General features: G+C 36.8%; 1 non-coding gene across 1 annotated transcript; it reads right to left on the bottom strand.

The window, feature by feature from the left end:
• Positions 1-13175: 13175 nt before the first annotated feature.
• On the bottom strand, positions 13176-13361 carry LOC122807874. Its single transcript, XR_006365738.1, has one exon. It is a non-coding gene; the product is annotated as a U2 spliceosomal RNA (small nuclear RNA).
• Positions 13362-13823: the final 462 nt, after the last annotated feature.

Below are 13823 nucleotides of genomic sequence, written 5' to 3'. Positions count from 1 at the left end.
GCATTGCTGTGCTTATTCTTAGACCAACTATTATACTCATCTCTGATTAGAATACCAAAATTCAACCAAATCATAGTAAATAAAATGTGAAAATGTATCAGCCTTCAGAATCAGAGTGCATCTCTGTCTAGCCCTAGCCAAAACCATATATCTACCAATAACTTGCAAGACCACACTGTTTCTAAATTCCTTAATGTAGAAACAAATTCACTTGCACTGGTTCCTACCCATTACAGTCAAATCATTGCATCCTATTTGATAATATCTAATATCAAAATGTATTTTTTCTGGGCAGACCACCAGCTAATCATGTACTTAGCAAAAAAAAAAGTGTGCAGAGTTACTGCAGCCAATTAGAACACTTTACCAAGGAGCATTAAAGCAGCGCACCTTTTGTCAAGTTTAGACAAAGTGGCTGAACTCTTTAAGGAATTCTACAAATGCAGCTGCTTTCTGGGCAGTGAATAGCCATTTCTTAACTACTTACTTGCAATTTGCTTTTTCTGTTTTTGGATCACCTGTGTTATCAAACCCCAGTTTTATCATTTTAAGATTCTGTGAATACTATATAAAGACTGACGTACTTGTCTGTTGTCTATGCTCTCTGAGATACAGCTCCACTTGGATACATTCATCATAACCCTGCATGTACTGTTACTCTTTGTATTGTAAAAATTGAATGCAATATTGTATGCTTTGCACACTGTATTCTACAGACTGTCCCTGTGGTATCCCCTTATGGGTCATATCTGGAAAGGGTCTCAGCATCATTGTGTTCTCCTGCTTAGCAAATAAATAAACAAGACAAACAAAATATATCAACACCTTTGTACCACATTTTGTAAAGTTAAGATTCTGTACAATGCACGTGAACAGGTTAAAAGAGCAATGTGTTTAAATGTGATGAGTTGTTTTGCAGGTTGACTACATAAAGCTTCAATTCGTATACACAGAGTCTACTGATGTTTGAAGCAAGGTAAAGCTTGAGGGAAGTTTGACTATCTCTGCAAAGAGTATGCTGAAATCATAATGAGTTTAAAGATTACCAAGAAAGAGAAAGTTGATATGCACCATATTTGCAAAGAGTATGCTGAAATCAAAACAAGTGAAAGGATTACCCAGGAAGAAAGAGGTATGCACCATGCCTTACTAAAGGATTTTGAAAGTGCACACTAAACTCCCAGTACATTCATTCAATTGTTTGATGTTTTAAGTGGCTTTTAGGTCCTAAGCCTGCAGTATTCATCTGGATTAAGTCATGACCATTATGTCATTGTCTAATTTGGCTCACTTTGTTCGAAACTGTTGCCTCAGCATGATATATTTTTTTTGTTTTGCTTCATGGTTATTTAATCAAAAGCATATTTCTATAAATGTTCCCAGTAAAGCACATTTGCATAGAGATCCCTCTGTCACAGTAATACTTTTGTCTGTATTGCTTTTGTCACCTGCTGATCAGTTGAATATTATGTGTCACATGCTAAAATACGCTTCTTAACAACTCCCCAAAAATGTACAAGTTAAAATACCTTTTCCCACTGCTTGGTTCATGGAGTAATGAAGAAATGTGAACAGCAACCTTTGGAATTTGTTTAATTCAGTAGGAGGCCTTTGGCAGTAGCCCAGTTCCTGACTGTAGCAAAACCCTGCTCTCCTTGTCACTAAACCTGATTAATAGCTGACAGCAAGTTAATAATAGCTACATTGTATCACATATCAAATGTAACACTTGCAAAGAATGAATTAATTTGCCAACAAGGCTGTCATGGTCAGTGGCCATGACATATTGATGGTGCTTTAATGCTTCGCAGCAACATGATACCATAGTTGTTACTGTTCTTACTTAGGCCTAAGATGGCAATTATGCAGCAAGATTGTTGTTTTATCCACTAGTTATTATCAGTCGGTGAAAGCTTGTGCTGTTAAAATAGTTGTGGCTGATAGAGCAATGGACATTAAAATGCATTCATGTCTTACCTCTTCTTAAAAGAATCTTTGGTACTGTTCATTGTTGTCATCTGAACCTGTTATCACCTGTAGGAAAAAAATCTAGTGATTTATTTGTTTTTATATTTTACTGATATTTCCGATAGTAGAATTATATTAACAGCACAAACTGCTATTTGTTGAGCAAAATTATACTAGCAACACCAACTGCCTTTTTGTGAATAAATAACTTTGCTGTAACATAATTATATGTTTATAGGCACGTTAAAAGTAGTTATATCACATTTAGTTAAACAAAAACAGTCCTATCGCCAATTCTTTATTCTTTTTATTATTTGCAGAAACACTGTCCTATTACCTGAAAAGCATCTAAAGTTAAACTCCAGAGCCAAGCTTTTATCCAAAAGCATGCAGTTAACCTAATTCATACACACACACACACACACACACACACACACACACACACACACACACACACGAATACAGATGTAGTACAATTTCTGAAATGTAGTATATTATTTCATTTGTAACTGGCTGCCATATATAATCAGATAAGAAAAATGAGATACTTTTATTTGGAGTTATATTGAATTTAATGAAAACAGGTAATTTGCAGGTTTAATCTCACAAATCAATATTGGTGTGCCTGCAGAAATAACAGAAAAACAGTGTTATGAAATTGTTGTCCATACATAATAGAGTATAAGGTATACCAAAAGATTTTAGGCAAATGTACAGGCAGACAGGAGCATATGTCTACGTTTATCACTGTTCGTCAAGCAATGAGGCATATCAGAAGCTTAAGAGTAACGTTTCATAATCTTTACTTCAGCTGCTACAGGGACACTGAGCTTATGATATACGCATCTCAATACTGATAACTGCAATTTCATAAAACTGTATATGACTATAAACTACAGTGATGGTGTTTAGGTACAACTTAGAAAGTAAAAGTGCAGCTACCAGCCTAACAAAATGAGCAGCAATGAGAGAATGTAAAAGAACAGAAAGAGCTTCATCTCCAATCTCTGAAGGAGGTGGGAATGCCGTCATGATCTGAAATGTGATCAATAAGAATGATAGCCTAGAAGGAAAATGACCACAGGCTAATCTTATTACAGTGTTGTCCATCTCTGAGTTAATGCTAGATAAGGCAAACTTGGAAATGAAGAAGTTTCATAATAATGAAAAAAGGTACTCACATGTTATTCTATTTGTGGGTACGGATGACTCAAGTTGTCTTATTGAGAAAGAAGGAGGTAGAATAGCTTTGCCTAGAGCTGTTGTAGCATTTTTGGATGTGTTGCTGTCACCTATTCAAATTCACTTACAAAAAGTGAATTTCAAACGTTCAGCTCCTTGTTAAAGGAATGGACATGGCAAGAGGCCTTAAAATTAATACTAAACAAGGGAAGGCTTAGCATGAAGAAGAGCTCAGTGTGCTGGCGTCACTTAATACAGAGTGGAAAAGTTCAGACTGTCGGGAAAGGTAATGCTCAACATCTAAAGCAATTTGAAAGGAGATGGACGAAGAAAGGAAAAGACCTCAGTCAAGAGCAGTGAGTGAGTGAGTAACAGGCACAGAAGTAGACAGGCTGAAATGTCTGGAATGTTAAGAGCTGTCATCATCATGAGCCCAAGAAAGAAAACAGAGCTACATATTCTTGTACAGGACAGTGATGGTGCCATAGCCAGGGTAAATGACACCTGTGCAGCTCATCAGATAGACTTGCATTATATCAAAGGATGTGAACACTGATAGGAAAATGGCAAATTGCTGTGCTAAGCTTTCAGCTATCCTTCTCTCTTATGGTTGGTAATGAACTGCCTTTTTATAAGCTACAAAGGAATATGGATAATAATGATATGACAATAGATATACACTCCATGGCTCACACATGCATATATAAATACAACGTTACCACCCTCCATATCTAACAATGCATAGACTCACATGTGCACCTTAGCAGAGTATCTGTTCAAGTTGGAGGCATTCCTCAGTGGGCCAACAAAGGCACCAGTTTTACCAGTGTTCAAAGCCTCAGAAGCATTGGCAAAGTTCATGTAGGCTATGTACAAGGACCCAATAACACAAGTATGAACAGAGTTTGGTCTCACAGTGGGGTTCCCAGTGGGACTGGGTGTGCATCAAGGTACAGCTTTTAACTCACAGATATTTATACTGGTAAAAACACATTAACAAACAGGTCAGAGGGGACAGATCATCAAAGTTGCTGTATGCAGATACTGAGCAAGAACTTCATAAAGGCTAGAAGAATGGAATGCAAAACTAAAGGCCCATGGGATGAAAATGAGTACAGATAAGATAGTTGTAATAACAGCAAATGGTGAAAATCAGAAGAAGCTAAGAACTGAGATAGAATAGAACGTAACAGAAAAACTTAACAGTTTTAGGCATCTGGGACGGGTGGTTGGGTAGCAGGGAAGTCTGAATGAGGAGGTCAAAGCTAGAATTTAAGGGGCTGCAGCCAACTGGCATAGAGTGACAATCATAGTGTATGACAGAAGAATGCCAAAGAAGCTAAAAGTAAGGTTTTCAAAACAGTGGTGTGACCAGTACTACTGTATGGTACAGAAACCTGGGCAGTAAAAGCACAGCAGATGAGGATCTACACATGATGAAAATATGTGTCTGAGATGGGTGTTAAGATGCAGATGTGGGACAAACAAAGAAACAAGGACATCAAAGCAGAAACCAAAGTAGGCTTGAAATACAGAAAAGATCAAAGAGATCAGATCATGGTGGCTCATGTACATGTGCAGAAAAGCAGAAGACACTCTGGTGAAGAAATTGTGGGACAGGAAGAAGGCAATGGGGGCATGCAGTAAAGAGATGGATGGATTGTGCAAGAGTAGACTTGAGGTAGTCAAGCATGAAAGTCCAAGAAGTTAGGAGAGTCACATTGAATCAAGGGAGTCAGAGATACTTGAAAAAAACTCCATCTCCATGTATAAAATGGGAAAAAGGCAGCTGATGGGAATCTTAAGAATTCTGCCCTTACATTTCAATGGCAATGTTTAGCCCTTATATTTTGCATACAAGTACTCCATAGACAATTTGATCAAGAGTATGTTGGGACAGTTACATTTTTCCCCTATCCATGAAAGACAGGGATGCTAAACTGAGGGGTGAATTTGAGGTCATCCAGCCATTCATCCTAATTACATTTCAATAGACGAAGAAAAGTACTTTGTTTTATGTTGAGTGGGAGATGTTTCCAGAGAAGTGGTATTCTCTGTGTTACATATCTATCCCTCCAATGTGTTGTATTTACTTTGAAAAAGACCCCTTGAGTGGATGTTTATATCATTAGATCTGTGAATGTGCAATAGGTTTGATAGAACAAGATATGTTGAACTATTATATACGGAAGGCACAGGTCACCACTCAGTGGCTTGTATGATACTGAAAAGGGGCAAGGATTTTATATGGCTTGCATAGCTTTGACAATTTAGATTTTTAATGTTTTTGGTTAAGACCTTAACCATTATGCCAACCCTCCCCATGGTGAGATAAGATTGCTGTCATTCCAGATGTGACAAGTGTTGGACATGGTCATAGTGAAAAGGGCATTTTGCTCATTGATCAGTCTAATAAGTACAAAGTGCAGTAGAATGATTACATCCCTGTATCTGGACGCAATTCCTTTAGACATAAGCTATGCAATTAAAATGGCTCTCCTTACAACAGTGGATACATGCTAATCAAAGGAGAGATCATTGTCAACATGCATTCCCAGATTCCTAACTACAGGATCAATTTTCAGAGGTGTGTTGTCAATGTGAAATTTGCATGGGGAGTCATACTTGATGAAGGATACGATCATCCACTTCTTGGCCTTTAACTTTAGTGTATGGTTTTGACACCAGCTATTTGCTTGAGACAGGCCCTCTTGTTGGTGTTCTCTGTGGATAATATAATGGCATGAAATTTGCAGCCATCTACAAACTTGGGCAGCCAAAAAAAACTTACCATTAGCTTTGACCACCGAGAGGTAAATGCCAAAGAGGAGTTGCACAAGGATTGAACCCTTGGGTACAGCACTAGTGATAGGTCTTTTGGAGGCAGCAGAGCCACCCACCCTAACTTTCAGTGTTCTCTTTGCAAGCCAAATTGTTATCCAATGAGTTACATAAGGGTTGGCATTTAGCTGACAGTTTATCAATGACACCAGATTGTGGCATGGTGATGAGCAACTTTGCAAGGTCTAAACATGTGGTGTGCACTGTTTTGCCCTCATCCATTGCTTCACTAAATGTTTCAAAGAATCAACCAGGTTAATAAGACAGGATCTGCTCTCAATAAATTTTAAGTCATTTGGGTTGAGAGTCAGTAGGTCACCTACTTCCTTATTTATTAATTCCATATTGATCCTTTCCATTAGCCTTACAAATGAAACTGGTCAGGATTGGGTCTATAATTACCTTGAGCCGTTAAAGCCTCATCTTTGTGCAGGGAATGACTGCTGCTGCCCTCCATTCATCTGGCACAAAACCTGTTTTGACGCTGACATTTAACAGCTTCTGTATGGGGTCAGACAAATCATATTTCAGGCTGAGTAGCAAGTAGCCTGATATGTTATCTTGCCCCATAAATACAGTGTTCTTAGTGTTAGGTAGTGCCTAGAGAACTTGTTCTTGGGAGATTTAAGGAGGGTGTAGGTGTGGGTACATAACCTGAGAATTTTGGAGGGGGAGGGGGCATGAAGTTTGTTCATTGTTAGTTTGGCTAAGTCCTGTGAGTCTGAGTTTGTTATATAATTTACTATTAGCTTTTTTAATTTCTCCAAGTCTTTTGGGTTTCTGATACCATGATGGCAGTGGACCCTACTCCTAAGTCAAAGTATGATTAAAATTCATGAAATTAGTATTGTTTCAATCTTTGATATTAGCTAGAAGTGCTCTTTGCAGCATCCGGAATGTGCCCAGTAATGACTCGTTCTGCAATTTGTATGGAGTTACCTATATCAGTAACATATCTATGTACGATTGCAAATCCTTTTTTACATGATCCATTGCTCCTACTACTATTGGATCTGTCTGGGTATCCTTCTTCCACATAGCCCTTGTTTATGCCTGTAATATCTTGGTATTTTATGACTATGTGTCTCTCTGTACATAAGACATTATTGACACCAATATGCTTCTGCTAAACTAAGCTGGGAAGTCATCTTAGACATATTCTCCTAACGTTTTAAAACTTTCACTACATTTGGGTCTTGTAAGGTTATCTCCCTCAGAACAGGGAATATATAGTCTTGGAATGCACTGATTTTTATAATATGAAGCATCCTTTTTGTTTTGCTGTCCAATCCATCCAACACCTTCTGGGGCCAGTCAATCACTCCAAAATGGTGTGTTAGGACAGAAAGAACAAATTGGTTTATAGCTTGGGCTTTGTTTCTAGATGTCATTGCTGTTTTCAATATTAATTTAATTCTTCTAAAATGTTCCTTACTAAGGCTTATTCATATCTGTTTGTGTTTTATCATTGATCCTTTATTAATTCCTCTCCCAAATTAATGTTTTCTTAGTGCTGCCACTTTCCTGCTTCAAAGGTTGCTTTTGCATGTGTATCAAGACCAAATGACATTCTTATATCATCTGAAAATGCTTTGACCACTTGCAGTTGTGATTTTAGTTCCTCATTTGATGAACTATACAGTTTTAAATCATCCAAAAAAAGAAGATGAGAAGTCTTTACACCTTGTTCTTTTCTGGGAGTCAAACTGTAGCCATGACCTCATCTGTTAAGTAGACAGCTTAATGGGTTAAGGGTGAGACAAAACAGCATCAGTGACAAAGAGTCACCCTGAAATTTCTTCCTCTGGATTTTCATCCCTGGAATAATAATTTGTCCTTTATCATGGCTTAACTGCAAAGTGGTTTGCCACTGTTTCATGGTCACTGTAATGTAATGAATCAGAATAGGGTATAGCTTGTACATTTTTTGAGCACTGTTTTATGTGGGATACAGCCAAATGCTTTTTTGTAGTCTGTCCATGCCATACTTATGTTGTTCCCCTTTTTACAGTTCACCATCATGACTTTATTTAACAGCAATTGAACCTTTGTTCCATATGACTTTCTTTTATTACCGTTTTGCTCTGTCACCATGATTAAGTTTTCTTCTAAATGACTATAAACTCTATCAGCATCAATTCCAGTGCATAGTTTATAATGTTATCGGAAGGCAAGTTGTTGGTCTATAGTTTTTAGGATAGCTTGCACATTCACTATTAAGTAGGAGCATTGTTTTTCCTGTTGTTAACCAGGTCAATGTCTGTTCTGGTTGCACATACAAATAGTTCTTACTCATGGTTAAATCTTCATGTAAAGATGCTAATAAATTTAGCCAGAAGTAAGGTATTGCATCTGGGCATAGGGTTTTTCATTTAGGAGCTTTTCTTAACTTTGTTCCAATCTTTCTGGCCATTAATTCATCCCATTTTATATCACGTACATTTGAACTTCTTATTCTTTCTTTTACTTGGGTGGCCATGATGGTGCAGCAGTTAGCATTGCCGCCTCACAACAAGAGGTTCTCCGGTTTGATCCTTGGCTGGGGTGCCTTCTGTGTGGAGTCTGTTTGCCCTCCCTGTGGTCGCTTGGGTTTCCTCTGGGTGGTCCGGTTTCCTCCCACATCCAAAAGACATGTTGTAGGTGGATTGGATACTTTAAACTGTCATAAGTGTGAGCATGTGTGTGCCTTCTGTGGAAGGTTGGGTGCCGGGCTGGCAACTCAACACCGTAAAACTCCCCTGCCAATCATGAGCGGACAGGTGATCTGCTGTGGCAACCCCTGTCCGGGAAAAGCCAAAAGGAGAAGATTCTTTCTTTTAATTCTACTCTTCTAAACATTTAGAATCTTTGTTATGTTCCACAGGATCTTCATAGATATTTCTCCAAATGTATATCTATTTCTTTTTCTTCTTTTTTTTTTTTTTGTGGTGTTTCAATTCCTTTTGCCTTTTTTCCCAGTTATGTGTAAAGCATTTTTACGTTATCAGTAAACTGCTTATTTTGTACTTTTCCTTTACATTTATCTGCATGTCTTCTAAGTTTTTCTGCATGTGTTGTCTTATTATTTTTAGTTTATTATTTATTTTAGTTTAGTTTATTATTTGTGATAGTGCATGATAGACCCTGTTCTGTTCTGATGCTGCACATTGCTTTTATCACGTCTATCTTTCTGAGTATTTTTGTTGATCTTTTTTCTTGTTTTATTCTCTTCTAACAATGACATCTGTTGTCTTAATTGCTTTATAGTTTTCTCTATTCAGTAGTTCCATGATGGCATTTGATTTCATCCCTTCCTTTCTCTTACTGCCCTCTGTCTTTGTGGTAAGACTTCATTTGTTATCAATTTAGCTGCACAGTAATATACCCTATTTACTTCTGTTGTATCACATGAATCTCTATAAACATTTTTAATCACTGTGTTCATTTGTTTCATCAAACTTTTAACTTTTGGGGTTTTATTGACTTTCTGTAGTCTATTTCTTTCATTGATCTTAATATGTCTGTCTGTCTCTATTAAATCAAGTAACTCTTCTCTTAGATCATTTTCTTTTAAACTGAGGACACAGGCTTTGTTCTCCATTTCCTGCAGGTATTCTACAAAAAATTCCAGAGCATCTTCCTGTGCCACATTCTCTTCACTTTCACCCTGTGACATCCATTGCACTTTCATATGGGAGCTCACTGGCTTATCACTCCACAACATTGACTGTGTCAGAGTTGCCACAGTTTCCTGTTCCTTCCCTTGCTGTGCAACTCCAACTGAACTTTTGTACTGATTTCTCGTGTTAAGCTCCAAAGTATCTTCATATGGCAACTGATCAGATGTTTCCTGCTCTTTTGCTTTTTCCTTAATTTGGGGATCCATTGCTCTGTCCTCCTGTGATATTATCAAAATTAGATTTTCTACACTAAATCCTTCACTTTGCAGGTAATTCATAACCTCAGTTTCTATGTCTTAACTTCTCCATTACTAATCCTCTTTTCTACTTTTCCTCTTTGTTTTCTTATTTTTGTATTGTAAAATTTTCCATATCTGGATGCCTTTCCCTATATTTCTCTTCAAGTCTTTGGTGCTGCTCCTTTTGTATTGATTAGTTTTGCTTTCTCGTTTGTGTAAATATTGCAATATTTTAAATATGTTTTCTTTTCCATGTCTATATTTCTTCCTCAGATGTCTCCTTCTCCTCCTCTTTCTCCTTAATTAGGAGACTCATTGTTCCATCATGCTGTGATATAACCCGTTAGACTTTCTGCACTAAATTCTTCATTTCACAGGCATTCCATAACTTCAGCTTCTATTTTTTAAACTGCTACTTTACTAATCTTTCTTCTACATTCCCTCTTTGTGATCTTATTCTTTGTATTGTGAAATTTTCCATATCATGATATCTTTGTCTGTATTTCTCTTAAAATATATTTGGGGCTGCTTTTTATATGATTAATTTGGCTTTTTCCTTTGCATAAATATTGCACCATATCATATCTCTCTTTCTTTCCCATGTCTGTATTTCGTTTTATACCTTTCAAAACTCTCTAAATGTTGTTCTTTATATTTTTGCGCTTCCTCACTTGCTTCTTTTTCTAAACAGCCCAAGGTTTCTTGGTCTGTATGTTTTTTTTTTCACAAATCTGTTGTACTAATGAACCTAATTTTTTATTTGAAGCTTCTGACAGTTTTTCTTTGGCATTTTTTTTTTCTTTCCTCTAATTTCTCTCTCAATCTTTTTGTGTATCTTCTTTCTGGAAATTGTGGGCTTCTTTCATAATAGTAACAACACATAATTTCTTTCTTATCCTCAATAGTCAACTCTATCATCTTTCTGACTCTTTTCTGGCCTATCCATTTTTGTGATTTTTGTGGACTATTACTTCCTTCTACAACAGGTGGGCCATCCTCCCATTGGGCCTGGCCTGGCTCCATTGTAGAGATGTTTCTGTATTTTGAGGATTCTACACTGTCATTTTTTTCCATTCTTAGCACAAGTGCACTAGCCAGGACTGGGCACTTTTCATCCTGGGTCTTGTGTACCCAGCTATCTTTTTTTATTTTTTAATTTACTGCTCATGATATATGCTATATAAAATACAGTCGATATATCAGTGATGTCTTGGTAAGATTTTGTGAAAAATGGGCTTCACCTTGTGAAGGTACTCACAAAGATTTAAGGATAAATTCCATTCCAGCAATACTACTCTGCTTTGCTTGCTGATTTATCGTCTCTCCATTCAGATGCCATCATCTCTCAATTTGGACCCCCTCCATCTTTCCATTTATACCCTGTGTGCAATTGGGTCCATGTTCGGCTACTGAATTCTAAAATCCTCGAAGCATGAAATAATGAAAGGAAAACCGTGAAAGGAGTAATATTCAAACTAAGGCTACTTCGGAAAAAAATTACATCAAATGGCCATAGTTGGCCAATAACCAAGAAGTAATGCAATACATAAGTTAAGTGAAGGGAAACCTTTTAAATTTGCCCTTTTCCCTAATGTAGTGTGATCTCAGAGTTGGTATATATAGTTGTGGGGGTGTGTGCGATGTTGGCTGAGTACGGATTTGTTTTACTAGTCGATCATTATTTTATTACTGAAGGGGAGCACTACATGAGCTGATTATTGGTTATTAGTTTTTATCTTGCTGTGTGGACACATGCTATTTATCTGGATTCTTAGTTGTTGGTGTTCAAGAGTGGCAGTGTCTCTCCTGAGGACTGTACTATTCATTTGTTCCAATATTGAATTGTGACTCAGTCAGTCCTTTTTCCTTCATTTTCAGATGGAGTACAAACAAATACCAACTTTAAAGGAGTGATGAATAACCAAGGAGATTTAACACAATTGATTCTTCTTCCTTCTCATTGAGTTATGGATTTATCTAACAGGTTGGATAGTCTTCATAATGTATACTTACCCATTAAGGACAATGTGGTGGTACATTCCAGATTTAACAGAGGTGAGCAGGAAACAGTCCTGCCGTCAACTGAAAGACAACGTTCCGAAAATAAAACATTGCACCAGTATGGTATTTTACACCCAGACTAAGGACTGGCTCAACATTCAAACCACCTAAGCATTTAAATTCTTGTCTGAACCATGATTTTCACATCTCGGTTCCAGCTACAAACTTGATTTCTGGCGAATACCTTTTAGCTGAACTGATTAAGATTTTCAAAAGAAAAACTATAGGTGCACAATCTACAATTAGATAATTGTTACCTCAAAGTATGTATTAAGACCAAGAGGATACCTAAATGACTGAGAGTTTTTAAATTCCCTAATGGAACAGAAATGGGTATTAAAGAATATCAGGAGCTCACAGCAATGTTTGACTAACATGGTTGTGAACTAATTGAATGTATTATTAGAAGAAATCCTGGATGCATTACAGACTTATTTAATGAGACTACTGACTTAAATCAGAAAATGATTAATGATTTATTGTTAAATATTTTTGTTTATAATTGTAACACTGTCTTTAAGAGGGTTGAAGAAAATGTCAGGTTTGTAATGCATAGGAAAAAGAAGAAATTAGTGCATGATTGCAATGACTCCTTGAATAATACAGCATACCCTTTATCGAAGTCATCTAAGCAACAAGTTACTAAAACTACTTACACTACATTGGCTTTGAAAGAAAACCAATTACTGATCTTTCCCCCTGTATGACTCAAACTAATTCAATGTTTAACACTGACATTGTTTTTAGATGAATTCCACCCATTAGTTAGAAGACCTGAAATATTACAGAACATGTCTTCCATAGATTTCTCTCCCCCACCTAACTCACCACTGGACACTCATTCTTTTCAAGGGGGCCCCTAAATGTGGAAACTTCCATGAGGGAGAAACAAGTGGTGGTGATAACAATGAGAGGGAACCCTTGGATGAACCAGAACAAATGCAAATAGCAGTATATATAACATATGATTTTATTTATTTATCATTTGTTTACCAGGATAATCCAACTTGGAATGAGGCAATTTTCATTAGAGGCCTGGGGAGAAATGCTCCAAATGCATGTCTTTGTGGTGTGGGAGGAAACTGGAGCACCCAGAGGAAACCCACATGACTACAGGGAGGACATGCAGACTCCACACAGAAGGCACCCCAGCTGAGAATTGAACTGGAGAATATCTTGTTATAAGGTGACAATGCTAACCACTGCACCACTGTACCATCCAAAGGGAGGGTACACTATTCTTAGAAATACTACAATACTAGGTTGATTTGTGGAGTGAACGGAACAAGCCCCTATTCCATCTCCCTTTTACAAAGATCAATTTAATATACGGTCCCCAATTAAGGGACATATCAGATATTAAACTGATAAGATAAGAAGAGATACACTTGATCTTAGCCAAAATAATGATAATATACACAGTTCACACAATGACATTCTGTTGAGTTGTAAAGGTTTGTAAAATTTTTAATTACAGTGTGTTAAATATTACAGAAGACTATTTCTCATTGTTTAATAAAGGATTCAAGTTTGTCCTCCAAAAAAGTATGGATATTAGAGTCACTTTACTTGAACTAAAATGTTATAATAGATAGCTAAATTTGAAGTTATTTTAAAGAAGTAAAAGCAACTTTTAAATGATGTTAGTTCATCATGCAAGAAAAAAAATATTTATAACCTCCCTTAAAGTCCGTTGGTGGCATTATTTGAAAAAAGTTGTTAAAATGATATATACAATTTATATAAATCTTCACAGTTTCACATATCCAACTTAAACCAGGAAGAAAGACATATTTAATGCACCTTACAAGCCAATAAAGACTTAAGAGTCATGAAACCAGACAAGGGAGAGGGAATTGCTTTTATAGACAAA

Source organism: Protopterus annectens, chromosome 7.part1 (assembly GCF_019279795.1).
Source record: "Protopterus annectens isolate FY-2018-M chromosome 7.part1, PAN1.0, whole genome shotgun sequence".
Taxonomy (NCBI): Eukaryota; Metazoa; Chordata; order Ceratodontiformes; family Protopteridae; genus Protopterus; species Protopterus annectens.
The sequence above is the reverse complement of the archived record's forward strand: the minus strand, read 5'-3'. Positions and strand labels throughout refer to the sequence as shown.